Source organism: Heliangelus exortis, chromosome 1 (genome assembly GCF_036169615.1).
Source record: "Heliangelus exortis chromosome 1, bHelExo1.hap1, whole genome shotgun sequence".
NCBI lineage: Eukaryota > Metazoa > Chordata > Aves > Apodiformes > Trochilidae > Heliangelus > Heliangelus exortis.
Genome location: NC_092422.1, coordinates 158,749,037 through 158,775,061, shown reverse-complemented (window position 1 = coordinate 158,775,061; position 26,025 = coordinate 158,749,037). Strand labels below are relative to the sequence as shown.

At 37.2% G+C, this 26,025-nt stretch overlaps 1 long non-coding RNA gene across 7 annotated transcripts in view; it reads right to left on the bottom strand.

Annotated features, from left to right (window-relative positions):
* The window catches only part of LOC139791272 (uncharacterized), a 294,536-nt gene that overhangs the window by 182,169 nt on the left and 86,342 nt on the right, over window positions 1-26,025 (bottom strand). The gene's annotated exons all lie outside the window — the stretch shown is intronic.

The following is a 26,025-nucleotide window of genomic DNA, read 5'->3' as shown; positions in this document are numbered from 1 at the left end:
AGATACCCAACAGCATTCAAACTGTGCTTGCAACTTTTGCTTTCACTTAGCGACCAGTCCAAGGGGTTTAGGAGCTAAAGGAACTCACCACAACAAAAGCATGAACTAAAGTAACAGCTGCCTCTGCTATAGTTACGTTTGTAGAAATAAGGTATCTTCCACACTAGGTAAGAAAGCATTGTGTATTTTTATAAAAATAAATCTCTGCTCTGAAGTGAGTGAACCACCACAGAATGTAAAACTATTCCGTGTGCTTCTCTCCTCCTTGAATTCCAGAAGCAACAAAAGAGCAGATATGTGTGTATACACACACGTGTGAATTAAAAAAATAATGTTAAGAAATTTGGTAAATCTGATGCATTGTGAAAGAATTGCTAAGTTTTAAGAATAAAATAACTGCAAAAAATTAAACTACTCTGTAAGTGTATATACTTAACAGGATTCAAAATAGAAATGTGAGAACAAAATACAAGGATTTTTTTTTTAATTTAAATTAGAACATATTTACATGTTTATAATGTAGTCTAGATGTTATTTTTATCTCTGTCTGTTTTCGGAGCTAGCTGCAAGGAGCTTCCCATACACACAACTGCATGCATGATTATGAAAATATTTAAAACCACAGAAAGGATATATGACTGTGCAGGCACACTTTATGACTTATCAGATTACCTTTTGATTACACCGAATGCTTCAGAGATATGTCACTACTTGCATGCATCCTGAAGTAAAAGCTAAATGAAATAATTAGTGAATGAAAGAACTGTTCTGTCACATGCCAAGTGCTTTATGCCTTGCAAATTGTTGGGAAAAAATAGTAAGCGTAGTAACAAACAAAAAAAATTGGTTAATATTGCAATATGATTTAATGCAGCTACTGACAAACATACTACCTATGTATCCAATAGAGTCATAACTGTGAGGCTTGAAAGTATGCAGCATACAAGCCAGTTTGGAAAAATGTTTGATCAGGATAAAGGGCTGCAGACGAAACTTTACAACTGAATTTACTTGTTCCTTTGTCCATATCCAAACTTCAGCAGTAACCAAAGTTGATGAGATTTAGCCTATGCTTTCACTGCATGGATGGTAGTCACCCACATCACTGTACTAAATGTTTATTTGTCCATTTTTAAGTAGAGGTTCAAATATGATTTCAGAGCATAACTATATTTGCAGCTGGTTTATTACTGCTCCTTTACTAAATATGAAAGCCACAAAGCAATATGTATCTAATTGCTAAAAACATTCTTAATAAATCAATCATGGTTGTGTTTTAAAAATTAATTTATATGTTTGGTAAAATATTTTGCCTATGAAAATGGTCAAAACTGACTGTAATTTTTATTCACTAAAGCAATCTTGTTACAGAACCGATTTTTTTCTAAGAGTTAAAAATAAAAAAACACATTATGAAATGTTCTTCCCAGATGAATTTTCAGCTCCTGACAATGTAATGCTGTTTGGAACATATTTGTAGTTGTGTAGCCTAAGAAAGGAGGTTCATAAAGAACATTTTTGTGGTGCTAATTAGTATTATTCTATCTGCGGAATCTTTTTCAATGATTCATCTGTTAAACACTGTATTTTTCCATTAATACATTACATGATTTTTTAAAAAACCATTTTTTTATGAGATGCTTTTTCACAGTAAGCTTTAATATTTGTAAACATTTCCATTTAAAACATGCTTTTGCTATTTGCATGTGTCTTAGCCAATATGGCATTTTAAAATAACGCTCTCAACTGTATTTCTAAGGGGTCAGACACAACTTGGCATGGGTAAGACAATGAACTGATTATACCTAAGCATTTGTTTTGGGGTAATTGTTTGCAGCTAGAGCAGCTGAAGAGTTAAAGCCATGTGCTGAATTTAAATCTATAAACATGAAAGATGGTGCCAACTTGGCAGCGAATCGTGCATTCAAGAGGAAAGGGGTCTCCCTGTCTGCTTCAAATGGAGGCACCAATATGAGGTTTCACTGCTGCCTCTTTAGTTTACAGATGCAACCTTCCTTGCTTCTGTTGCCTTTTACTCCAAGCAGTCCATATTTTGCAGAAAGACTCTTTAAAACAGACCAAGAAAGGTCACAGTTTGCATTTCAATGAGCATTTCAAAAGAAGATCTGGCCTATTTTATCACTTCTATGAGAATAATCTCTGAACTCAGGATACAACTATAAAGACAAACAATTTTTATAACTGAGTTTTAAATAAATCAAAATCAAGAAGGACTTCCTCGTTTCAGAGTAATAGGGCTACAGTAAACTAGAAATGAGATGTCAGGTCCTAACAAACCTGCAATAGTATCCTTCACAATTTATTCAGACACACTATTTAAAATTCAAAATGCAGTTTGGAAGGAATCAAATTACAGTGGATAAATCTATATTTCATTTTAAGAACCGCAAAAGGCCAAACCTCTTCTAAAACTGTAAGATGAAAAACAAAGCTAAGGAAATGTTTTCTTTGGGGAAGACATTTTAAAAATATATTTCAAGCTTCACTTGCAAGTAATCAAAAGACCAGGTTGTTGGAAATATCCCAAGATAGTTTTGATTAGACATACTTATATGTGACCATTAAAGCTATATGAATGACTTCTGAAACCTCAAATTCTAAAAGATGCCTATTCTTATCAGTCCATGCATAAATGAAGATCTCCACATGGTCTTTGCATCTAGCTAAGGAAGAAACATTTCACGATGTAACCGAAAAGATAACTGAACAGAAACAGGGAAAAAAGAAAAGCCAAACCCAAACCAGAAGGGAAATTAAGCTGATGCAATGTTTTCTATGAAAGGACAAATGTCATCTTTTATTCAGCTGGACTCTTTTTCATCAAAGAGAAAAAAATAGCAGCAATACAGTGCACTGGTGAGCACTGCCCTCTCACTGCCTCCAGATGTACCGACATTTGATTTGCTGCTGATTATTATGGGCAAAAGATGAGGGGGGGGAAGCTGGCATCAAGTCACGTCCTCCATCTTAGTCCCAGCTGGTACCAAGCTCCAAAGAAACAAAGCGACTTCAGACTGTGCTATCATATATTCATGACCAAGAAGAAATATAAAAACCAGCACGTTTGAATTCCTGACAACCATAGAAGAATAGAGCATTGGCATGTTGAATTTTTCCAGCCAGCCTTTGCTGACCTATAAACCTTTGTGACTGGAACAAATGCAAATAGAGCTGACTTGCCTCACAAACTACTGAGGGGTATTCAAACCGAGTTGTGTCTAACAGGCTAACAATAACCCACTGTCCCACCCATGCAAAACACACAGTCTGGGAAAAACAGCTTTAGAAAAGCACTTGACGGAGGCAGAAAATGCAGACCACGCCAGGAAAAAAAGCCATCTTTCTTCAAACTTCTTCACTTAAAATACCATCATAAAAAAGTGACTGGGAGTAAAATTATCCAACTCTTAAAAAGAAGAGCACACAATTTTGAATATGAGCTGGGAATTAACAACTGAAAAAAATCAGGGACTGTATTGTCTGAAGTCAGGTCAGGCAGGCTTCAGCCATCAAATTTCATGCCCTAAAAGCAAACCTACAGTGAATAACAGTCTAAAAGATGGTTGTGTGCTAATGAATTACATACACGCATTGAGCTAATTTACACTTTGGGAAAGAGTGTGTCCAGATTAAAAGGTCTGCTTGGCTACAAAAAAGTCTCTCTATTACATTTCTCTTTGAACTATCACTGTTCTTGTGTTTTTACTCAGGGAAGAGAGGTATCTGAAGATATTAACACCTTCAGCCTTCATATGGCCCCCAAAGTAGCTACAGGTGAGGAAGACCCAACTCACTAAAAATCAGAAAAATCCTTTCCATCAGGGAAACAAAATAATGTATCCATTTAGGAAGTTGATTCAATTAAGTAATTTATTTTTGCATGGGAGTCAAAATGGGAAAGTGATACTTTCTTAAGTATCTGCATTTTGTTATTTGACTCTAGATAGGCCTGTGACTGAATGGGCCCAAGATCCCTTGGTCCACTTCCATCAAAGGCCAATGAAAGCAGCCTCACTCCTTGTGCAGAAAGAAAGGGATGACCAAGACCAAAGGAACACAGGGGAAATGTGGTGCTATCTCTTTTCTTCTGCTGTTTGTTAGGTAGAGCCATTAGTGATTAAGTCTGACCCTAGATTTCATCCTGTACCTGCACCGCTTGACCATTCATCATCAATGCATCATTTCCATCTCCACACTGTCAGTTAAATTCAGGTATCTAATTTATCCCACCTAAATTTACGTATCCAGATATCTACTTTTCTGAAGCTGTGTATGTAAGCAATGAATAAAAAGGGGCACCTTTTGATGAGCATTCAGATCATCAGCTGACTGTTCTGGAAGCCTAGACAGAGCAAACTCCTAATCTGGTACTTTATTTAACTCCCAGATCAATCTCCCTAAAGCAGAAAGAATCCAGGCCAGAGCACTGGTTCTACAAGCAGCTGCCAAGAGCCTTTTTGCAAACTACTCACATGCATAAAATTAATTGTGTGCAAGGTCTCAGATTCTTAGCATGGCAGATACATTTCTGAAATCTTTTCAACATCTGGCCTTTAATGACAGAGTGTTAAGGCAAATTGGGAAGATTTGTCTCAAGTTTGCATAAAAGCATGTATGATATACAACCATTTCATAAACATTCTCCCACGTTCCTAAAAAATTCAGAAGCAACTAGCACTCAGAATAGCTTAAAAGAGAGCACAAAAAGAGATGTTTGCAGTTCTGTTACTTAATAGTAAAAGGTAAGGGATAATTATTGTAAAAGGCTGCTGAATTTGAACAGGAAGGGGAAAGACCCTTCTGGACCAAACTACCATGTAAGTGTACAGTAGGAGTTATAAAATTGAGTTTAGCCACGCATGGAATCACTTTAAAACAACTGATTTATATGTGGTGACAGATGCAAAAAATGCCCAAGAAAGTAGCATATCTGTAAGGAATTCCCAGTGATCAAGTAAAAAATCTGCCATCATGCCTTGTTCTTTAAGATAGGAGATATATATCCTCAGCTCTCTTGGACATTTGGGAGATCTGGGCTAATAGCATCCTACAGGTTATTTGGGCTGGAGTTAACCCACCCGTTGCAGCTGCCTATGTTGGGTACCAAGTGGGACTTCCTTTTTGGGCTGCCTGTACAGCCAGCAGAAGGGGGCAAGGCAAAAGGAGTTGTCTTCTGAGGTGACAGAAGACCTTCTCTACCTCAAAAAATATTAAAAGAGGACCCTTGATGACCTCAAGACATAAGCCATTCAACACCTAGAGGCCAAACTTTTCTATGCTTAGTCTTCTGTCATAAAGCACGAATGCATCCCAAAAATAAGTTAAATTCATTCCACTATGCTGAAATTAAACAGTTAAACAAAGGCAAGCATTTCTTTAAAACTCATTGATGTTTGCCTCATCATTTGCCTCTTCATGACTAAAGCATGTAGAAAGGCAATTATAAGAATAGGAAAGACACTATCTTCCTTTGGCTTTTAGATTTCATGAAATGCAGCAGATTTATTTTATGGATTAGAAGAAGTTTAAATTGTACATTGAAGTGCACAGAATTAAGTTTTATGAACCTGTTACAAGGTGAAAAACAACAGCGTTTTGGTTTTTTTGTCAAATCTTTTCCTGCTAAAGTTCAAGATCTTAAATGGTCACATGGGTTTTAAAAGCATATTGCTTCTCTAAAACGCTCATCTCATCCTGTTAAACTCTGAAAATATTATAGCATTAAAGATGCAACACATCCATTTAGGCTTTCATGAGTGGTGCTAAGATAGAACTGTGTGCCCACAGTGGATGCTAAGAACAGCCAGTCAGAGGAGTGTAACTTACATGATGCTTCCACACATACATCACATCTGACATAAAGCTCAGGAGAGGGGAAATAAGTTTCACAGCATTTTTGGAAACAGCAGCTTTTTTTCCGTGACCCCATTTGCCCTTTTGCAAGAATAAGACTTGATTAGGTGTTTCAGTCAATTGAACTTTGAATCCAGATTAAATGGCCTTTTCAATCCAAATGTTCTTTAAATAAATTGCTTATTAGATGGGGAAATCATCAACAGCAGTGATTAGATATAATGTAAAAAGGTATTAATCAGAATGCTTTGAATGCCATTAAAACCTCAGTACAACTAGGAAGGCCATAGATGAAGCAAAAGAAAAACACATCACTTGAAGAAGGATGCTAATGTAAAAGGTGAGCTTCAATATCTGTAAACTTAGAACAAACTCCAAAAGCCTGCCTTTTGGATCTGCTGTTCTGAAATTCTTGGCCAGTGCCTTTCTATTTCTAACAGGCTGTTGCCTTTTTTAAACACAAAAGCAGCACAGATTTCAGACCCATAGCTATATGAAAATAATACAGGGTTTGCTTCAGCCAGCTCCCTAGTGCAGTGATCTCCAAGGCTGAAACAGAGCACAGAGTCATTAGACCAGCATTGATTGCTGCTTTCTGAAAAGCACTTCATACTGGAAATGCTGAAGCACAGAGGCTTGAAAACTGTAATTTCTGGGGAATTATGAGGTTTGTTAGAGGCAAGGCAAGAATGATTTGGATTAATATAGCAAACAGGTCATGGGAAAAAAGCAAAGCCATAAGCTTTTTGGCATGTAAAGTCTTCCTGGCTTCACAGCTACCACAATACTACCATTTCTTGGTTGAAGGCAGCTGAATGGGCCTTGAGATGTTAATTCAGATGCCAGCCTTGTTTCAGATAGAGTGCATGATCCTTGAAAACTGACATAACTGATCCTAAGATCTAAAACGAGGATAATGATGCTTCCATTCTCCAAGCCTGTTCACTGACATTGACTCCAGGCTGTAGTAGCCTCTGGGTGCACAGACAGTGTGCAGGATGAGTGCCACAGAAGGCTTTTGCTATAGGATTTAGGATGTGCAGGCATTCTGGAGTAGGCAGGGTCAGGGAAGTTCAGTCAGATCAAGTAGCACATGGTTCTAGACATAAAAACATGTATCTAGGGAGAAAAAAACAGATGTTTACCAGGTGAAACGGATTTAAAATCCATAATTTTCCATTAATTAAAAAAAATTAAACTTGTGGCTGGAAGGGGATCAATGCTAACAATTCTGATTAGGTCATCAAAATTTAAACCTTCGATAGTTCTAATGTGTTTTAGTAAAAGTCTAGTTAGGACTTAATTTTGTTTTGCACTTAATGCAATGCCTACAGCTTTTGCTGTTTCATTTTCAGTATTTTAAAGAAAAATTGGTGTCATGGTTTGACCAGGACAATTGGGCAATTTTAAGCTTAGTGTATTTATTTCCAGAAAATGCTTTTCCTAGTTACAATTGCTAATATTTTTCTAAGAATATGTTTATACCTTCATAGTAATATACACAGTGTTTCCCTTGGTCTGTTTGTAATTTTTTAAGGAAAAAGGGGACAATATAATTGATGCAACTCCTCAGAATAATTTTACAGCTCAATTTCATACTTTCAACACAGCAGCATGGACAGAAGCACAGAAATCCTATGCAACTTCAATCAGATCATTAAAGATATAAAGGATCTTCCTCTTGATTATACTTTCTTCCACTCCAAACATAACCTATGCATCCTTAATTAGTCAACCCAAAGTTTAATTTTTGGAATGGTAGTGCAGTACACATCTGTGAATATTGGACCTAGGTAGGACCTTAACAAAATGTATTTAACTATTATATTACACCAGTGTAACCACTGCTACAGTTCACTCCTTGAATCACATGATGTTGGGAAAGAAGATATATAAAAAAAGGTTTATACCGAAAATACTGATGGATCTTGGGGAATAGCATGTTGTCCAACTACAGTGAAGTTGGTTCAAGTTTTGCTGTTGCCTTCAATGAAAGTAGGATCCATCCTCCTAATTTCTGGTCTTTGCTGTAAATCAGGTTGCTGTCATGAATTATAGATTAGAGCTTTAGCAACGTATGGGTAAGTGTTAAGAGATTTGCACAATTAGCATGAGACTCACATGTGTGACTAGGGAGACGAGTCTTTCTGATTATTCATTCTGTTAAGATGCTTTCTTGTGTTCAGATACACTCTCTAATATTCCCATAAGTAACTTTATGACTGAGGTAAAAGGCTTCTCCCTCTTAATATCAGAAATAAAGTCAAAAGAAGCATAACAAGAATGCCATCAGTAATACCACAAAACAGGCAGCAGCACAGGGCTCTATACCTACTTGTACAAAAGGGTTGCCTGGCCAAAACCTTTGGAATGGATCATTAGGAAGTCTCTAAATGCTGAATTGAAGAGCCAAGCAATACAATTACATCAATTGTTCTGCACTGAGGCAGTTTGTAGCATGCCTGTGAAGTGGGAGGCATTTCCCACGCCTGCTTCAGGCTGCAGTAAATCACCTAGGTTGTTCCACAACATTGTGAGCTTACAGTTTGTTACAGTGTACTGTAGATGTCAGGATGGGAGAGGGGGGAGGGAGCATGCATTTGATATGCCTCATTTCCCTGACAGAGATGGCCATTATCAAAACACTGAAAATTAATCTCACATTTAAATAAGTATTCTCATTTTTAGGCTGTTCGCTCAAAGATGATAACATAGAATAAATTTAAGTTACTTTCTCTAAGATCACAGCAGACCATTCTAGAAACAACTCAATCAGGAGAAAAAAAAAAGAAGCCACATACAGTCTCATACTGATTTCCAGATGAAAGACATGGAGTTCCACCCTGACTTATTCCAAGAATGATTTTATTTATTCACTGGGAAATGCTAGCACAGTAATATGCCCAAACTCTACACAATCTTTTTGATTGTTTCATCTTCAGGCTTGCAGACATTAATGACCTTATTTATTCCAAAGATGAATCTACCAAGGTATTTCCTTTACTTGGGAAACTAAAACAAGGGTATGCTCTTGCTGTAGACAGTATTCTGGATGGTTTTAACTGCTGACTTCTTCTACCTACCTTTTAAATTAATATTTTTTTGTACTGCACTAAGACCATTTAAAAAGGCATTAGCTAAACTGGGAACTACAGGGATGATCAGAGTTCATCAGAGATCATACTTCAGCACTCTTAAAAAACTGCAGTCTCAAAAATCATTCTGCATTAATGTGAACATATCCTCTTCTAAAGCTTTAGGTTTCAGACAGTTTATTCATCCTTCCTTTGCTTATTTTTTGAGTGACATAATGGCAACACTGTTGCCTTCTCTCTGAGGCCTGACTATTTTAGTTTAACTACCCATTCTGGTTTTTGTGGGTTGATTTCGTACTCCTCCATCTATGTTGTGTCATATTTTAATTTCTTTAATTTAACAAATATAAAAACCACAGAGATATGCAAGACAATTCAAAGTTGTGCTTTAGGAATATCAAAATGGGCTTTGGGCCAAACTCTTTGTTTATATATATCTGAAATTGCTGCATATGGATATCAGGTCCATGCATGCTAGTAAGAGTTTTCTGTACGGAGTTTCTCTCACTTATCTAGACTCCTTATCAGATATCCAGATAACAATAGTTTAATAGTGAAAGCCTACAGAAATAGAAGTTAATTCTGTTCACTGTAAAAGTAAGGTGTTTTTAATAAACTACCACAATATTCTACCTCCATTCATTCACAAGGTGTCCTTTGTGGGAATGCTCATGGTATTGATCTGACAGGAAGAATGACTTTGCTTCATGTATTACAGTAAGGGTACCACAGGGCAAACATTATTTCATTGTATTCTACTAGTAAATTACAGGTTCAATCTGAAGGGATTATAATAACCCTACATTCCATATATATATGCCATACTACTTGTGAACTTCGTTGCTTGGTCTAAAACAAATGAGAAAAAGCAACACAAACAAGGTAAATGTCTATCATCCCTCCACAGTATAATTTCTTCCAGGAAAAAAAAAAACCCAACAAACCCAAACCCAAAAAAACACCCTAAAAACCAAAACACAGCATCAATTTATGCTAGAAATATTTCTATCTGCCCTTTTTTGGAACATGGAATGTACTTTATTTTTATTATCTCAATGCTCTTTTTGTCAGGCCACACTCCCTTGGGTAGGAGGGGCTGTTTCCCAACACAAGAACAGACAACTCAAGAATTTGGAGCTCTATGCTATAAGTGGAATAGATATTGCCAAGCCCTTTAGGGTCACATTTTTTGAAGGCGATCATCTTTCTTAGTCAAGACCTGCTTTGCAGAATTACCCAGCTCTCACACATACATAAAATCTTTAAAAGCACTGAGCTTCTGAGTGTTGATCTGTTTTGCAAATCTTGCTTCGGCTCCAGATTTTGAATACTGTAGTTACTGGGGTTTTTTCCCTTAGCATGCATATGCTGTCAAAATTCAGAAACCTGTAATGTAGATGAGGACTGATCAGCTGGGACTAAACACACCAGTGTAAAAAAACTGAGGGACTGATCCCTTAGAGAGCTGCTGTGTCAAGGGTATAGTGTTAACTAGCAGATGAGCACACATGCTACACAAACTATTTTCACAGTGGCATGAAGTATTTACAAGTTATGTAAAATTCTGCATGCAAGACATCTGTATCACTGGATGCAAAGGGAAATATTGTATTACATATTACAACATCCCTCTTAGCCATACGTTTCTTTGCATTTATTATTCTCATACAAAAAATACTATTTCTTCCATATGCCATAACTCAGATTTCAAGGATCTGTATTAATCTGTGGTTTCTGTTTCAGTTTTCATAAGCAAACACAATAAATACCTGCATTATCTGTAAGTGACACACATTAATGTATTTCACAGACTATCACTTGAACTTACTGACATTTGTTTTGACTTGGAGAAGAAAGCCCAGAAATGAAACACTTCTAATATTTAAAATGCTTTGTAAAAGACACCAATAAATGGCAAAAACGTTTGATATGTGATGAGTAATTCAGTACTTAAGATAATTTCTGTTCAGGCCAACATTAAGAAAGCACAAGAAAATCCAGATAGTATAAGTACTCATGAGGTTTTGGGAAGAAAAAGATGTACTGTTATGCGAAAAGGCAAATTCTGTACATTTATTCCTTGGAAACTGCCTCTTGTAAGATAATTCATAAACAGAACAAGAGGTATTGAAGTTCCTCTGGTATAGTATATGTGCTCTAGTGTTTATATCACAATAATTTTATTCAGATATTTGACTTGAGCAGACACTTCTTAAATGTCCCTAAATGAGCGTCCCTGTCTTTCACATACATTTCCTGGGTTTCTCTCCCATTTTTGAAATGCATACACCAGAGGATGAGGAAAAACATTTGTTTCATATTATCTTAAAGTTAGTTTATGAACATTCTACTATAATAGAGGATTTAATACATGATTGTTTCACTACAGGCACTAAATATAATAAAATGACAAGATTGTTACTTCTTTAATGGCAGTTACATTCATATAGATCACCTTGGTGCAGCCTTTGATTGTGTGGTTGTATTTTTAAGATAGAGGTATCAAAATGTTTTAATGTCTCTTAAAAGTTTGAGATAGTGTTCAGTACATTTCTATGGGCCAAAATCATCTTTGCAGGGAAGAAGAAAAGCTGCTACAAGACAGAGACACAAGAAAAGCTTTCTCATTCCTGCCTCTTTAGTATAGAGCTCCACATATAAATGAATTCTTAGTTAAGGCATTTAGGAAAACAATCACCATCTGCATTGGATTGTCATCCATATTTCAGTTATGAATTTTTATCCCTTTACCAACAATTAGTTGGGGGAAAAGGCAGCTTTCCTAATGTCCTAATGGGCCAGTGTTAAACCGTGACACCTAAAAAATGTTGTGCATCTTTATAATTCAGTTTATAAATAGTTTTTTTCGTTGCTCTTTGTTCTTAAAGATGGAAATGATGTAGCTGATACATTCTATCTGCACACTGTAAACATACTTGAGAAGGTAGAAAGAATGGAAATGCTATGGTGTAGCAGCTTTATTATCCTGCTAATTGTAAAGCAAAGAGCAATACAGATAATCAGAAATTAATGCTGATAAAATAATGCTGATAAAATGGTAGCACCACGCAGGATTTCATTAAATATTCTGTATGATGAAAAATCATGATGAAAATTCATGAATGTTGTCTCTGTTTTCTTCTGTTATGGGATGCCTGCCTCTAGAAGCCTCGGCAGTGAAAAGAAAACTAGAAGTAATATACTAAAAATTCAGTAAGTATAACCCAGTATAGCCTTTCTTAATGTGCAAAACTCGTGTTTTTAAGACTGTTTCTCTAGAAAGTACTACGAAGGAGTGCTATGCATCCCCAGATTGGTGACTTTCTCCTTTCCAACAGCAAAAGACTTGTATCATGCGGATCTGAAACATAGAATCACAGAATCATTCAGGTAGGAACGGACCTCAGAGATCATCAAGTCCAACCCTTAATCCACTGTCACTGTGGTTACCAGACCATGGCACTGAGTGCCACATCCAGTCTCTTAAAAACATCCAGGGATGCAGAATCCACCACCTCCCTGGACAGCCCATTCCAATGCCTGATCACCCTCTCTGTAAAGATTTTTTTCCTAATATCCAACCTAAACCTCCCCTGGCAGAGCTTAAGTCCATGCCCTCTTGTCTTACTGGCAGCTGCTTGGGAGAAGAGACCGACGCCCCTCTGGCTCCAGCCACCTTTCAGGGAGTTGTAGAGAGTGATGAGGTCTCCCCTGAGCCTCCTCTTCTCCAGCCTCAACACCCCCAGCTCCCTCAGCCCTTCCTCACAGGACTTGTGCTGGATCCCTTCACAGCCTCCTTGCTCTTCTCTGGACCTGCTCCAGCACCTCAATCTCCTTCCTGAACTGAGGGGCCCAGAACTGGACACAGAACTCAAGGTGTGGCCTCACCAGCGCTGAGTATAGGGGAAGAATCACTTCCCTGGACCTGTTGGCCAGGGCCATTAACTGAGCCTGTTGTGGACTCCTAGTGACCAAGGCAAAATAATTTTAGGGAGAAATTCCACATATACAAGAGATAAAAAATAAAATAGCTCCTTGACAGAGAGTGTGTGTGCATGCATGCATGCCTTGTTAACAGTAGCTTTTAGTTTATTAGAAAAAATTACCAAAGCTCTTCCAGAGATCACATATTGGTGAACCACCCACACAGTCAAAGTTCCATGAACAAAAATGGTTTATTTATGGATATTGTGCAAAGAGATATGTACTGATGTATATGAGGACATTACATTCCCATACATGAGAGTGAACTGTTATTCCAGAAACTGAGAAAAATAGATGACCCCCTTGCTATGGCTCAGGAAATAAGTGCTTCCTTCTCCTGACAGTGAAAGCCTTAACTTTGGGACAATAAAATAATGAGAAGTTATCAGCATGACAAATATAGAACAACTCTGAAATCTCTACTGGACTAAGATGGGAAATTCTGCCTCTGAACATCAGGCTGCATTGTCAGGGGAGCAGCAAAACCAGAATACACATAACATTATGAATGCTTTTGTTTCTTATGCTTCTTTAGAAATGCTTAAATTAAAAAAACCATGGGGGAAATGGAGAAAGGATAATTTTGAGGATTAAATTTTCATTTTAACTTTCTAAATCTTTACAAAGTAGTATTAGTCTCATGTTCTAGCAAGAGTTATACCTTTGACTCCATTCTGAGACTGGAAAAGTTTACATGCTAAAAAGAGTGAGTGAGAAAAAGCTGCTTTAATGTACTGGTTCTTGTCTGTGTCTGAGTAGTGTTGGTTGACCAAAATGTCCTGCTCCTAGCACTTACACTCTCAAAATGGTAGAAAAACAGTTTTAAGAGTAGCCAAAAAGGTCTGAATGCACATACTTGATACTGTCTGAGTCAGAAAATGCAGTCATTTGACATTCAAATATTCTGCACCAGCTTGTGGGTGACAGAGAAAAAGTTGACAAGATACTCAAATTGAGTAAAATGATTAATGTATTTGCTATGTTACCCCAGGTCCATGCACCCTTAGGATCACATATTTAAACTTAATAGTCTTCACTGTTGTGGAACAAAGAAAAATGTCAGAGAAGACCTGTAAAATCAGTTACAGAAAGAATTATATACACAGAAGGAGGAAATCAAAAATTAAAATAGACATGAGGCATGAGTTATCATATGCAAACTGACCTCTTCTAAAACTTTGTTATTTCCAGTGTATGAGAAAGAATGACAATATCACTTGTGCCAGGCTGTCTCATGTTTGTACACAGATTGCTTTACTTCTGGAAGACATCAGACCATGTAAAAAGTCAAAGCTTTGACTTCCTGACTTGCCTGATACTGTGGTAAATTGTTCTCCTGTCCTTAAGGAATTTAAAAATATTTCCTAATACTAAAAAAATATCTTGACTCTTTCTGATTATCATCACAATGGAAATCATGTTCGGAAAAGGTTAAGTATCTGCCAAATACAAAATAGGTATATCAACTACATATAAGTTTAAAGGAGGAGCTGTGGTAATCTTTAGTTTAAATAGGTGTCTAAAATGGATTTTGTTTGTCAAAGTCCTATAGGATACACTTAACTGAAATATAGCAATAAAAATAACTTGCCTTAGGCTGAGATCACTTACATTATTTTTCTTATTAACTTCAGTTTAATAACCACTCACATAAGAAAGGCTTTGCTGGATGAGGTCTGCCTGACTGGCACAGATTATTGTACTGAAGAATCTAAAAGATGGAAAGCATATAAACAACACGGGGTAGATTAAAGATTTTTCATTTGGAACTCTGGTTGAAAAAATACATTTTCTGTGAGTCAGAAGTATCCTTTGAGAGCTTGACCCTGTCCAACATTTTTTGCTTCAGGAGGAGCTAAGAAAAAGGAGGATAATGATTGGGAGGTGAGGGTACAGGAAAGGAGAAAAGTTTAAGCTTGCCTGTTCTGGCAGCTACAAAACAAAGTCAGGCAGGTATGTTTGGAGAGCTCAGTATTTTTGTGCACAAGAGACAGGGCAACATGCTGATGTGCAACATGCTGATGTGACTTCTGACTTACTGGTCTGTATATTATTACTCTGACACATTATCTCCATGTTTCAAACCCAGCTGTATGTCATACAGACTAGATAGCAAAACCAGAGAGTTCATCAACTGTAAAAAAGTTACAGTTGTCAGGTCTCAACGTTATGCTCAGAAATATGTATTTTATCAAGCAAGTCAAAAAGGCCTATTTGAAATACTGTTTCTCAGGAAACAGCAGCACTTTTGCTTCTCTGCAAGCATCCTCCTTATGGCCGCTGAGCTGCTTGTTGTCAGATTCCCAGAGGGAGCAGAGGTCTCTCTGAAAAATGTCATAAAGTGCTGCCTCACAGTTCAGCCTTTACAAGATGAACTACACTGAACAGTAAAAACCTAAGTAGGTTCTACCAGGAATTACTCATTAAAAAATACAGTGTAGCTACAAATTTGATTTCCTTCCTAGATAAAACATAAGCCACTCAAACAAAAAGGTCATTAGTCCTACTAGCTCTTTTTTATATCATTTTTACAGAACAGAAGAGAAATTTTGACAGGAGAGACAGAAAGGAGGAAAGTGACTTATTTTCCCAAATGCACCATTTATCATGGTTTAATTAAACACGGCTTGGGAATTGTAGAGTTGTAGAGGGATGAGTAGACAGATTGTGATGGACATTGAGGACTCACAGCTACAGTACTGTGTGTTCCTATCAGCACAACGTGTAAGTAGGCCACCCTGAATTAAGCCAGGTGCTAACCAGGACTAGTGTTTCACTCAAGTTTACAGTGTCCTGCTCTGTCCCACCTAACAATCCTATACTATAAACTTCTATATGCTTTGCCCCGGACCTCTTCATACTGTAAGCTGCCCTCAATCTGTTTATTTCCTAATTTTTCAAATTTGTGATGAAAAACATGCTCTGTCAAAAATGGCTTCTAAACCTCGCAAATTACTACTCTGAACTCCTCGTATGTCAAAGTCATGTATAATTGCAAAGACTGTTCTGATGCTAATACATCTTTAATTGGACCCAGCAGCTCAACAGGACTGCTCCTATCAGTAAGGTGAGGCAGGAGTAAGAGGTGGGAAGATGAAAGGCCTGGGATACTGCTACCTTCTTTAGACTCTATAGTAAGGGCAGACAAGAACTGGCTTCTAACAATCACAGATCTCTTCCTGAAGAGACAGATTAATCATATTCTGTCCAACAAATGCCACCAGGAAAGTTGAGAGCTGTGGCTGCTGCAAACTCTGCTTATTTTCTCAGACTCTGCTCCTCAAGCTGTCCCTGATTACTTCTGTTGGCTTACATTTGCCTGGACCTTTTTCATGTACCAGCTGGTATTTACCCCCAGTGTGACACATTGTAGATAAACTGACACAGACTACGCCCCTTCCCCAGTTTTACACAGATTACAGTTACTTGTTACAAATAAACAAACAAAACCACAGTATGCAATTGATGTTCATCTTTTTTTTTTTTTTTTTTTTTTTTTTTTTTTAGGACTGCATTTGCATAGAAAAGGACTATATAATTAAAAAAAAAAAAAAGATTTAAAGAAAGAAATATTAATTTCAATTAGTCACTAAATTTATTCAATAATATGCTTTTAATATGCTTTTTTATATACTGAATTGCTATGAAATTTCAGTTTCTGTCTCAGTAATCTTACGTTTCCATAGTTCAGATTAAATTTCTCCTGAAGTTAATTAGAGTCTTTCCTTAGCAAGGAAGTGAGGATTGGCTAAAGTCCTCTGTGCTTCTGAGTGATATGAACAGCAGTATTCAGCGACCTCCAGTTTTGCCTCAGCACTTTATTCTTACTGCCTTCTCCAATCTTCTCCTCCCTTTAGCAAGAATGTTTTTAAACTTGAGCTCTTCATTTCCAGTTCCAGTGTCAAGGGACTAAATTTGAAAGAGATTTGGCTTTCATTAGCAAACCATCAGTACCAACAAAACCACAAGCAACAAAAAAAAGCACATCAGCATGCTTTTCACCACTGTCGCTAACTGACATCTTCTCCTTCCCTCAGCTTTTTGTGCTTTGGGGGATTTTTTGTTGTAGGTTTTTTTAATCAGTGAAACTAGACTATTGAGCTTTGAGGAGGAAAAGAGAGCCCGTCCTTTCATTTTATAATTAGTGGAAATTCAGTAGTAGCATTAACAGCTGTCTCTTTCAAAGAAACACTTAGTATCATCTATGCACAAGTTATAGCACAGACTGGGAAGAAATACTTGCAACAACATGTTTTACATCTATACTGGTGACACAGTAGCAATTGGTCCAGACTAAAAAGAAGCTCGAAACTTGCTGTTAAAGGAGGATAGTGCCTTTCTTTGGCTCTTTTCAAGAACCTAACTTTTCATTTTTTACTTTTTGATTAACAATGTGGACGAAAGAATGCACAAGAGAAGCAGACAGAAAGACAGACAGACTATCCCACATGATGAGATCAATTAGGCAATCATTTTGGACATGTTCAGACAAAGAAGGTGGTCTCCTTGGAAACTGCAATCACATGCACACACAGTCAGAATAACTTCTCCCACATTCTATTCTCTGCTTGGTACAACAAACTTGGATGTAAGCTCCAAGGGACAATTGCACATGCAGTGTCGACAGACTTGTCAGCATTTCAAATTCCACAAAATAGGCTCCTTAGTCTCCCCTCTGACAAATTTACCATGGATTGGGGTATTAAAAGGTGTATCAAGAGGGCGACAAGGAGGGGGCAGGCATCGTTTCCAGTATTTAAAGGCTGAAATTATGACTTTCTGGGAAGCAAGATGATGTAAAAATATCTCTTATAATCTTCGAAGGCTTCAGAAAACTCCCAGACAGAAAATAAAACAGTTGGAGAATGTTACGTCCCTAAAATGAAATAGTAAGTTTACTACTGGGACAAGGATAAACCACAGATAACTTAGTAGATATATTTTTTTCAAATTCAAAAATAAGAAAACCAACATTTTATATCCACATTTGCAAAAATTTTTGCAGGCCGCAGTATTCTTATTTACAAAAAGTCCGTTGCTACTGAAACAAAGAAAAAATCCAGCCCCTTCTTCAAGACAGTGATATGATTTTTAGTGTTTTAAGTGACAGTCAGACACTACAAAAATTGGTGTTAATACACTTAACCATTACACTGAAAAAGCTAGCCATTTAAAACAGATGAGATCAAGACTAAAGTCTTTTTTCAAGAAAGTGTAACTACATCAGGTGAGACTCACAAATGTAATGTTTCTGGTTTCTGCATCTTTTAAAACATTAGCATGTATACTGGAGTTTTTACTATACTTAATAGCCTACATTATATTCATTTCCTTGTATTAAAAATGTGTCTCATGAGAGTGCAGTATAACCTCATTAGTAGAAGAGATTCAGTACACAGTACACGGATGAAACACAAACTGGAACAGCGTTTTATGCAACAATAGGTGAAATATCTTCCCTAGCAATGCATATATAGCCTTCAATTAACCTTAAAATGAACTTCACTTTTTCAGACAAAAAGACAAATATTTCTAAGTGAAAGCTTTTACGGCCAAACAGTGCCAACATAAGCACTGAAAGGGCCAACTAAATTTGGAAGGAAAAAGATAATTTACCAGAGCTCCCATTTCACCCTGTGCAGAAGTTCCATACTGAAACTCCCTGGAACTCCTATGACAGAAACTTTAAAGTGAATAAAGGTAACATGGTATAATACACAGACTGGGACTTTAACTGTCAGTGGGGGCCATGATTCTTGAATAAATATGAACCCTCCAGCTGTGTAATGACAAAGGCATTACTAGTATTAAGACTAAGCAATAAAGGAAGATGAATTAGTCTCACATACTACACCAGTACACCGATAGTATGTGACTGGTAAGGCTATTCCTTTTTCAAATGGACCTCCAGATGCTGCAGTAAGTTTCTACTTTGCCATCTGAAAGCAGATGCAAACTGGAGGACAGAATAAATAATCATAAATGCTTAAAAAAGGACAAAAGGTTAGACAAATCATATTCAAACTTAAAGTTTGTGGTAAATCTGTGTTTATAATAAATAGGTCTGATGGAAAGGTTTACATAGAATTCTCTTCCCATTTTGCTTCCAAAAGGAAGCATTGAAAAGGAGCATTTGTCCTCTCCTCTGCCAAACAGTTTTTAGGAAAGGGTACACAGTGCAATGTATTTTTTTAACTTGGCCTAAGACTAGTGACAAGCATGTTTCACAGTTTTCTTGCAAGAAACTGAATCAAGCTGGAAAAAGGCTAAGGATTCAGTCTCATTACTTTATCTATTTCGTTTTGCACCTACAACACAACCTGCCCCTAACCTATAGCTGAACAGGATTAAAAGCATAAACCCCAAAATTCGTTAAAGTAGAAAGACTGCATTTTCTTTAGATTAAAAAGTGGCTGAAGATACTGAGATCCTGCTGACATTGATGTAAGCCTTGTAAGATTCTGAAAAAAACCCCAAAACATTTTTGCAACAGTCCCTGAGCCAGCCTTTGTACACATTCAGTTCCTGCTATTTGTAATCTCAAATGAAGTATAGGGTGTTGCTGTGTAAAGGTACACAGAAAGGGATTCTTGGACTGATAAAAGTTGTATTACGTTGCATGAAGTTATGCAAAGTTCCATAGCCACCTGTGCCAGCTCTGTGCTTTTAATAGTAACAAATTTGGAAGGCAAACCACTAAATTGTTCCTTTCAAAATTTAAAAATTTTGCAGCTTATTATTTTGTTCTGATTTCACCAAAACATTTTTCATACAGAATGGTGGAAATACAATCTAAAAATGGTAGCAGTCTCCCTTAAATCTCTCCCGTGGAATTAGTCATATGAAGTAGTATTTGAAGTTTTGCACATGGGTGACCCGCCCATTTTAGAGATTATTCCATGCAATCTACTGCACAGAAATGCTCACAAGCTGTGTCACACAACAGTTAAAAATATCTGAGGCATTTTAAGAGTTGATCTTTGCAGTCTGCTACCTTACATTAATACAGGATGTTAACATTCTGATTATAAATCCTTGTGTAACTGGGATCTCTGTGATTTATAGCAAATGCCTCCTTTTTTAGGGACTGATTCAGATCCAGAAGAGTTTTCTCTGCCACCCCATGTTACATGGATGTCTGTACTGCCAGGCTTTTTTGGGGACGTCTGCTGGCCAGGTGAAATGATAAAACTGCAACAAGCTGGCTGAGTGGCTGCAGAAGTCAAATGTTCTTCCACAAACCTGGGCTTTCCCTAGTCACAGACTCAGGAGCAGGACTGCTGGGAGAGTAAGGAAAGGAGGTTGGCTAGTGAGAATGAAGGATTCCTTTCCAGTTCCTTTTTCCTCACTCCTTCTACCACCTGTTATCCTAAACATCCTGAGCATTCCCTGCCGAGATGGGTGTTTTGACTTTTCCTTCCTGAAATCTCACCTCATCTATTTCAAGAGGGATACATTCGTTGTCATTGTTTTAGAGTCAGAAGAAATCAATCTTGAAGTCAGTCAAAATCAAGACTTCCAAGTTGAATGCATTTTTTTTTTTTAATGCTTACTCTGTTAAATAATCATACTGCTTTCATTTCTACTTCAGATTACTAGGAAGGACACATAAACTGGTTGCAAACTGCAATGCCATCCACTCCTAGGACCTCATTCTAAAAATTACTCCATAAATAACTTCTGACACAACTGGTTTTACTTTACTATGTATAGCCAGAAAAGGTTGTCACTTCCTGGCCCAAGATGCGATGGCCCACAGCAAAAAAACTTACTTTTGCCTGATACAGTATTTGACATGTAGTTTGACAAGCTTTTAATTTATCAATGACATAGAAATCTCATGTTTTAATTTTTTCTTTTGTTACACAGAAATCCACAATTACCTAGATACTGATAAAGAGCAGGCTGACTTGTGCAGTGGCATGGACAATACTTCTGTCCACTCCTAAGACTTCCTTGCTGGTTTACCACGTCCTGCATAGAAGCTTAATAGTGCTACCCTGGAAGAATTCTTTACAGAAGTAATAATACTCTGTGCCTTTCTATCAAAAGTAGATGTAGTCTCACAGAGCTTGCACATAATCCTATGACAGAAAATCACCGTTGCTGTTCAACACAGAATAAAAAGTTCAATAAGAAGGTGAAAATTGCTCCTTCTTTACAACTTCATTTATGTGCTACTGTACTGAATTGTTCAGAAAAGCTCTTAAGCAAAGAAAATCAGACTGAAACCACAGTACAAGCAACTGGCATAATGTAAGCTTTACTGTAAATTCAGTTAAAGCAATGAAAAAATCCATCAGTCAAATCATAATATTAACAGCTTCACGTCTACTACCTAGGAAGTTACATATATCACATATTCTCTCATGGCTGTACACCCATATGTTTAGGTACTCTAGTTCTGCACATATGGAAAAAATAAAGAACTCCTTTTATACTGCTACAAATCTCTATATACTTTCCATTTTCCTCTAAATGGTTGACTCACAAAGATGAAACGACACAGATACTGTTGTGAGATCACTGCTTTTTCTAACTGTATCACAGACACATGGAAAAATGCTAAATGGAGCTTAACAGTTTCTTGGTGTTGCCAAGGAGTTCACTGGATACTTTTTTGGACAATCACCTATGGAGTTTGTCATGAGTCATCTGGGCATGGTTCCACTCCTCTCCACTAATATAACCCTGCTAACAATTTGGCAACACTGGCCCGTGTAACTTAACCAGTTTACTTTCTGCTACTTTCATTTTCTTCCATAGAAAAATGAAGACTATCCTGATTTAGGTCCCCAAAATATTTTGTCTTTCTTCCCACAGAAGAAAGTTTAAAGGTGCTTCACTCTGGATTGCTGAGCTTGGGTTCACTGAAGTCGATGAAAAAAAAAAATTCCAGGGGTATCATTGAGCCTTGGATCAGGCACTACAGGCCTTCCAAAGTAGCACATCAGAACAGAAACATCAGGTGGCACTTTTCTTCTAAAATTACCTGCGAGTTAAATAACACACTGGCAACTTCTAGTTACAGAAAGGTGCTTAACAATGCACTTCTTAAGCTTTCATTTAACAGACACAGAAAAAAATACATCTAAAATGAAGGAAACCACATCTGAACTGAAACTAATTCTATACACACCATTTAATTTTAGAATCATCACAGTAATTTCACATGCCAAACATTCTGACATTTCCATTCTATTTTGGCAAAAGGGTGTTTTTTTCTACATTTTTTTAGTTATCTCTCTCTATATATGAATTTTTAAATTTAGAAAAAAAAAACATTATTAAAAGAGGCATGTTTTGTAAAAGAAGCACAAGTCAAAATATACAAATCAGGAGAACAATTCAGATACTGAAAGAGACATGAAATGGCTTAAAAGCTGACATGCTCTTTGACCCAGCTCCATTAGATTGTATCACAACATGGAAGCGTATGCCCAGAGATAAAAGTGCAGCCTTAGCTGGGGCTCTTTACAGTGTCAGCTGCTGCTCATGCACATGAGTTTGGGACTCACGTTCAAGAAGACTCTATTTTTGGTCAAGCATAAAGTTTTCTACAGTGTACTAGGACAGACATAACAGCTGAGACAGACAAGGTCACAGCCCCAGCAGTTTAGCTGGAAGGAAGGATGCTCTTTGGAGCTAGGGTAAGATGGGCTCATTTTTCCTCCCCTCGGAGAAAGTTGCTGAAGCTTGTGCCTGAAGGATAGATTTGTACCAAACTCGCAGTGTGGTTTAGAACTAGGCTCCAGGTTTTTACTCTCTACCATATTTAACCACTCTGTGAATGCATTCTTAGTAAGCTCAGATGTTAAGCAACACCTCAGGAGGTTTCAGAAGCAACATCTCAGCACAGAGGAAGAATGATAAAGTAGAATTCCTCTCCAGCTGGATACAGCTGTGAATATTTCAACAAGTAATTACAGAATCAAAGAATAATTGAGTTTGGAAGGGACCTCAGGAGGTCCCTACTCAATGTAGGGATAACTATTAGGTTTGACAAGGTTGTTCAGGGCTTCATCCAGCTGGGTCTTGAAATTCTGCAAATGTGCAGACACCACAACTGCTCTGGACAACCTGTTCTATTGCTTGGCTGACCTCACGGTGAAAAAGTTTTTCACATATGCAGTCTGAACCTCTCATTCCAGTTTATGATCAGTGTTGCTGTATCCTCCCATCATTCACTGCTAGGACTTCATCATCTCAGTACCTTCCCTGTGGATACTAGAAAAGCTGTTATTAGATCCTTCTGCCTCCCAAAGTTTTCTCTCAACACAGTTTCCTCAGCCTCTATTTGTAGGACAAAAGCTCTGAGCATCACGATGGCCCTTCACTGAACTTTCTACAGTTTATCAATGCCTTTCTGACACTGAAGGACCCTAACTGGGTGGAGTTTTCTAGATGAGGTCTAAAGAACAGTGTGTAAGGGGGATAATCTCTTCCCTCAACCTACTGGCTGTGGTTTAGTTACATCCAAAGATGCCATTAGGCCATCACCACTGCCAAGGCACAGGGCAGGATGATGCTCAGCTTGCTGTCTGACAAGACCCCCAGGGCCACTTCTGCAGAGCTGCTCCTCTATGTCTGTGTCACTGCATGGTATTCTTCCTTCCTAGTGACAGGCCTTTCCATTTTTTTCTGTTGACTTTTGTAGGGTTCCTGCTGGCTCACTCCTCCAACCTGTATAGGTCATTCTGGATGGTATTTCTGCCCTTAAGACTGGTCTCAGCTATGTGGTGTAACCTGAAAACGTCATAAACGTGCACTCCATCACCTCCTACAGGTCACTGCTGAACGGGGCAGGTGCCAGGAGAGACCCTCGTGGTTTTCACCTTGTCACTGACCTCCTGCTAGAGTATGACCCAATAATCACTACCCTCTGAGCCCAATCACCAAACAATTTTGTGTGCATTTATGTGTCCACCCATCCAGATCATTACATTCTAAATTGGACACAAGGATATTTGGAGGCAATGTCCAAAAAGTCTCAGTGAAATTAAAACAAATGACATCTATTGCTCTCCTTCATCACACAGCTGTTTTATCATAGAGAGCCATCAGTGTGAGCTTGGTGGAAGGTATTTCAGGCTAAATATTCCACAGGGTTTAACACTGAAACGGGCAATTCAGAGGTTGCTTCAAGAAATACTATCACTCCTGCACAGTGTGAACAGTCCTGTTCCTTTGCACCATACAAAGCTTCACAGCACAGCATCTGCCACAGCATTCAACTTCAGTCAAAAAGAAGAGTGTGTATGCATAGCTATCCATGTATATATGAATGTATGCATAGGTTTATATGTATATGCATGTATTTATAGATGCGTATCTAAATACAGGCAGTTGCTTTTCATCCTCCATTTTTGTCTTATAAAGCTGTCAAAATTCAGTATATGATCACATGTCTTTTAGATTGCTGCTCAATTAGCTGAGGCTTTTAAAAAATAATACTGCACTATGAAATCTAACTGAAAAAATCAAGACAAATAAACCATATCCTACTGCTTCCAAAATAACAACAAATGTTAATAACTGAGTCTAATACATACTACAATACATACTGTAACTCTTAGTAAAATATCCCGTGTCATTAAATATGAAATTAATCAACAGTTAAATGCAATGGTTGTGCTACAGAATTACAGATGATCAATTAAATCCCTCAAAAATAAAAAGCATTTTAATGAAATGTATCTGGGTTTACAATAGTTTCTATAGAAAAAGACACATTGATTTAATCCCAGTGAATTTCTACAGCCCTTTTCCACAGAGAAATATTGCCTGAGATGAAAAATAACACCTTAAACCTTCTTTCAGCAAGTCTCATACCTGCATGCTCTTGAGACTACATTTTTGTTTCTGCTGCTAGGTGTTATAAACATCTGTAATAAAGACCATCTCATAAGCATTTTCCAAGACTGCTTCTTCCACATGAACAGAAATAAATTCTCAGCACCTGGATATCACAGCACAAAGATGGTAACTGAAAACCATGCTTAGATGTACAGTAAAGTATCTAGAAGCTGCATAAACATAATGTAAATCTTAGACAGAAGCATGAAACTCTACAGGACCACATATGACTGGCCTAAGAGTTGCTGCCAAAAGTGAAAAACTGATGGTAATATGACAAATGTAATATAAAGCAAGAGAAAATTGACATTAATAAACACACACAGTTTTTCCAAATGTCTGACACGATCAGTAGGGCTTGGGATGCTGCTTTTTCTGTTGGTTTTTTTGTTCACATTTATAAAATCCCTACTGCATTGATAAAAAAATTATTAAGATAATTATTCCTCATGACTATATCTCAGTTGTGAAAGTCCCAAAGTTTGCACTTCAATACAAACAAGAAACACTATTTTTTGAGATATGAACCACAGTTTCTGCTCTACTGACTTGAAGGGAAACATATTTGAGAGGAATCTGTCTTGAAGTCCCATTTTAAATTCCAGTCACAGCAATGCAACTTTTGATGCTGCGAACCTATAAAAGACTAAGCTGAAATTTTTTCTACCTTTCTACCTCATCTACCTTTTCTATTTTGTTACCTTATTTAAAATCCACTGGTGGTACTGACTACATCCTAATTAAGGGCTATGGTTTTTCAATTTTTAGATTGCCTTTGCATTCACACGAAAAAAAGTTCCCTGTTGATTTATAACATAAAGAAGTTTTTATGAAGTCATTAGAATAGTAATATAGAATCTGAATGAAATATAGCAGTATAAACTGTTGTTTTCTCATTTTTTCCTGGATACATATTTTTAGACGTGTTATTAGATTCTGCTTATATCACTCATAACTTCAGGAAAGTTAAGTTTGGGAAAAAATGTACTATTTAAACATATTTCAGTATCAGAAGCCCTTCTGTACTGTCAAGTGTGGAATTTTTCCATTAAATTAACAGAAATTTGAGATCAGAAGATCTGGAAAAAATTTATGTGAGTTAATATTTTTTTGTCTGTAGCTTTAAGCAAAAAATTCTAATACTGCAACTTGACAAGAATGCCTTTCAGAAGTTTGATTGTTAACAGATTCTAGTTAAAAATTTGTTTTAAAATTG